A 4,758-nucleotide genomic window follows, 5' to 3' on the forward strand; every position below is an offset into this window, starting at 1 on the left:
GCAAGAGTGAAAACTACAGAAATATGCACATATATAAACGTAATACATATATTAATGAAAAATTATGTCTGGACTAGAACATACCAAAAATTTAACCAGTTTTACGAAAAGGTTACATCAACTTGGAAGGCTTACGTCCATTGAGCTAGATAGGTCTCCCTGTTATGAACTGTTCACGCAGGTTTGATAGCTTATGCTGAAAGGTGTCGGATTCATGATCTCGGAAGAAGACTTACCTTTGGGACCAGGGACCAGTCTTCACCACCCAAGAGCTTTAGTGTAGCCAAGTTTTATTAAAGTATAAAAAGGGACAAGGAAAGCTTCTCTCATAGACATCAGAAGGGGAGGGAGAGCATCCCCACTTGCTAGTCTAGTCAAGGTCTTATATATTTTATCAGCCCCACTCACAACATACATTTTAAATTAACAAGATTAGAACTGACAATAGAAAGGTCTCACCAAACCCACTTCCATAATATACATCTTAAGATACCAAGATTAGTCAGAAGATTCTTGTAAAGGAGAAACAAGCAATGTCCTTGAGCAAGATACCTTGCTATATTGACTAAACAAAGCAATGTAGAAAAAATGTTTGTTCTTTTCTCCTTGAGAGTCCTGGACTCCTTTTGCCTTCTCCAGGACTCTGGATTCCTTTCTCTTCCTGGGGGACCCTGGACTTCTTATCAACTTGCCTAGGAATTGACTCTCTGAGGTTCATCTTTGATTTGAGTCTCTAAGGGAAGGGGCGTGGTCCCCAAGTGACAGGTTGGCTCTGGAGGCTGGCAGAGACAGTGACATCTCAGAAGGACTCCCTGGAGAGCCCCTCTCCCCTCTCATCCACACTCAGACCAGAGGGCCCTCCGCTTGCCCTGCCCCCGCCATGAGCCTCGGCCTTCTGGGCTGTGTGGTCTTTTGTTTCCTGCAGGCAGGTGAGTCCTGGGGGGCAGGGTCCCCTTCGGGGGTGCCAGCACTGAGCCTGTCCTCTGTGACTGCAGCCTCAGTCCTCCTTCTCCACAGGGGTGGTCCATGCTGGTGTCTCTCAGACCCCAGATTCCAGGTCGTGAGGAGAGGACCGAGCATGACACTGAAATGTACTCAGGATCTGGGTCATGACTGCATGTACTGGTACCGACAAGACCTGGGACACAAGCTGAGGCTGATCCATTACTCAGCTGGTGTGTCCACTAGCGAGCCAGGAGATGTGCCCGATGGCTACAGCGTCTCCAGATCAAGCACAGAGAACTTCCCTCTAATGCTGGAGTCTGCCAACCGCTCCCAGACATCTGTGTACTTCTGCGCTAGCAGTTACTCCATGGCAATGCAGGGTCACCTCCCCTCTGTGCAAAAGACAGGAGTCCACGTGCAGGCTCCTAGCACCGGGAGCCTCAGGGCTTTGTTAGCCAGGTGCCTGCAGTCTGACCCTGGGTATGCGGTGGAGACTGGCCCGAACCTCACTGCCCGGCCTTGGGGACCTTGTGGGACCATCCATCTCTGTCTTTCCTCTGCAGCCTCCATGTGAACCAGGAAAATGCTTCCCTAGCTCTGACTCCTAGTCATCACATGAGCCTGAGACCTAGGAGGGAAGGTTGTTGGATAAATTAGATACATCTAGACACTCTTGTCTCACCTCAGGCAGCTCATTTCTGGCTTTCTGGAGGTTCTCCCACAGTCTGGTTCTCACCTGGTCTAGGCTGGCTCTTGTCCACCTTTCCCAGGCGGGCAGGACATTCCTCTCCCCACCTCCCTGCATCAGCTCCCTGGCCCTCTCTACTACAGCCACACTGCTCCTCCTTCATCTGGGTCAGGTCCCTTCCCAAGTCACAGGGAGGCTTTTAAAGTGGTCACTCCATGTGGTCTGTTTTCAGCAAGATGTATGGAGTCATCAAAGAGAAACATCACCTATCATTCCAAAACTCACGTGAGCCCATCTGAAGGAGGACAGATTGCCTTTGTGTGTTCTCGACATGCACCCCCGCCTCCCGACATCCTTAGCAGCTCACCTAACCTAGGCCAGGTTGGGACTACCTGGAATGCTCATCAAAATCTTCTCAAAGTCAAAATATATCCTGCATCGCCCCCATTATATCATGATTTTATAAGTGCAGAAATAATTGAGTTCATATTTCTAAAACTTCTTTATGAAATGTATTATCTAGAATTTGATCATTCTTAATTTAAATACAAAATCTGGAAATATATGCATCTGATTAATCAGAAGTAGTTATGGAATACATGCTTGTAGGCAGATTCACTTGAGATCCTCAGAGTATTTATTTTATGATCATATATTTCCATCTTAGCTAACGACCGTCATTGTCGTGGTGCCGCAGTTATTTCTTTCTTAGTAAAAAGTTCGGATCATACAGTCTTCTGCCTCCAGAGGCTGAGTGGATTTGAAGATCAATCCGTCAGCCAGGCGAGGAAGGCAGTAGAACAGGCGTGTGTGTGTGTGTGTGTGTGTGTGTGTGTGTGTTCGGGGTGCCAGAATTTTTGTACCCTTGCTTTAACAGATAGGACTTCCCTCGTGGCTCAGGTGGTGAAGCATCTGCCTCCAATGAGGGAGACCTGGGTTCGATCCCTGGGTCGGGAAGATCCTCTGGTGAAGGAAATGGCAACTCACTCCAGTACACTTGCCTGGAGAATCCTATGGACAGCGGAGCCAGGGAGGTTACAGTCCATGCGGTTGCAAAGAGTAGGACAAGACTGAGTGACTAAACTTTCTTTCTTTCTTTTAAACAAATGCTGCAAATCCATGAGACCCTTGACTTTGGCCACTTGGAGGCACTGTTCCATGATAAGCAGTGTGTGCTGGGAGGGTGTGAGTCACCCTGGGGAGGGCAGCTTAAGAGACCCTTGTCTATATCATGCCTGCATCTGGGAACAGGTCTGAGTTCCCTGAGTGGTCTGGGGACACATGGAGCCAGCACAGACTCCTCACTGCCCAGGGAACTGGGAACATTCTTGAAACCTCAAGATGAACATAGGGGTTGTATCCTGCCTCAGCATGGGAGTAGAGGTGAAGGGGTTGGGGTGGCTGGTGAGGGCCTGGTGGCTGGTGATGAGATTCAGGCAGGGTCAGGCAGAAGAGAACAAGGCATGTTGTGTGCGTATGGGACCAGGGGACAAGTCACTTCACACCCAGGCTTGCTGAGGGGCTGTCAGGACAGGGAAGGGCATAGGGGAGCCAGCCCTGCGTATTGGTAAGGGGTCCAGTGGACAAGGGCAGCCTGATAGACACAGCAGTGACATCATAGGCAAATGCTCCAATCAGGGAAGCAGGAGGGTCAGCACTCTACACCACTCACCCCAGGAGCCCCGCCCCCAGCCAGCAGCAGTGCCAATCCGTCATCCTGTGCTGGGCAACCAGCTTCTCTCCACCCAGAAAGGAGGGTCACAGGCCTGAGGCCTCTCCCGACATGGGAAGCAGGGGCTCCTGTGAACATGAAGGAGCTGTACCTGCCTTTGGCAGGTGGACTGTCTGTCAGTGAGTTGATAAGAACAGATCCAAACAATTCCTCAAATGTTGATGAGCCTTCAATGAGGTTGGGAGCAGAAACTTAGAGAAACATGGTAGGTGGAGGGACAGTCTCAGGGCTGTGATCAATTAAAGCAGAAATGGGCCTTGAAGTCCTATTGGGACACATTATCATAAAGGAGAGCAGGAAGCTAGAGGGAATTTCCAAAGATGCAGAGCTATAGAAATATGTAGATAAATTAAAGTAATATACACATTTATGAAGATTAACTTCGGAATAAAGTATAGATAAAATTGCACACTGTTTATAGAAAGGTTACAACAACTTGTGAGGCTGATGCCCATTAAGCCAGATGGGTCTCCATGTTGTGAACTCTTCACTCAGGTTCATTTCTGATTTGAGCCTCTGGTGGAAGGCGCGTGGCCCCTGAGTGACAGGTGGCTCTGGGGTCTGACAGGGACAGTGACATCTCAGAAGGACTCCCTGGAGAGCCCCTCTCCCCTCTCACCCACACTCAGACCAGAGGGCCCGCCACCTGCCGCTCCCCCGCCATAAGCCCCTGCCTCCTGGGCTGTGTGGTCTTCTGTCTCCTGCAGGCAGGTGAGTCCTGGGGGGCATGGTCCCCTTCAGAGTGCCAGCACTAAGCCTGTCCACTGTGACTGCTGCATGGGTCTTCCTTCTCCACAGGGGTGGTCCATGCTGGTGTCACTCAGGACCCCAGATTCCAGGTCGTGAGGAGAGGACAGAGCGGGACACTGAAATGTACTCAGGATCTGGGTCATGACCGCATGTACTGGTACCGACAAGACCTGGGACACGAGCTGAGGCTGATCCATTACTCAGCTGGTGTGCACACTAGCGATCCAGGAGACATGCCGGACGGGTACAGCGTCTCTAGATCAAACACAGAGAAATTTCCTCTCACGCTGGAGTCTGCCAACTGCTCCCAGACAGTTGTGTACTCTGTGCCAGCAGTTACTCCACAGCGCTGCAGGGTCACCTGCTCTCTGTTGAAAAAGACAAGGGGCCCCCATGCAGGATCCTAGCACTGGTAACCTAATGCCCTGGGGACCATGTGCCAGCACTGTAACCCTGGATGTGTGACCTGGACAGGCCTGGATCTGATCCCAGGGACTCGCAGACACATGTCCACCATCAGTCTCTGTCTTTGCTTTGCATCCTCCCTGGATGCAGTTCGGACTGCATCCAGTTGTGACTAGTTCTGACTCTTCCTCATCAGCTTAAGACCTCCAGAAGGGAAGAATATTAGTAAATCAGATAT

At 50.4% G+C, this 4,758-nt stretch overlaps 2 pseudogenes across 1 annotated transcript; both read left to right on the top strand.

The window, feature by feature from the left end:
- The first annotated feature begins 880 nt into the window (after positions 1–880).
- Positions 881–1,519, top strand: LOC104999467 (annotated as a pseudogene).
- Positions 1,520–3,441: 1,922 nt separating this feature from the next.
- LOC104999468 lies at positions 3,442–4,758 on the top strand (annotated as a pseudogene). The gene is made up of 3 exons (XR_826594.1): positions 3,442–3,542; positions 3,934–4,076; positions 4,164–4,758. The product of XR_826594.1 is annotated as a T-cell receptor beta chain V region PHDS203-like (transcript).

This window comes from Bison bison, unplaced genomic scaffold, assembly GCF_000754665.1.
Source record: "Bison bison bison isolate TAMUID 2011002044 unplaced genomic scaffold, Bison_UMD1.0 scf7180017864352, whole genome shotgun sequence".
NCBI classification, from domain to species: Eukaryota; Metazoa; Chordata; class Mammalia; order Artiodactyla; family Bovidae; genus Bison; species Bison bison.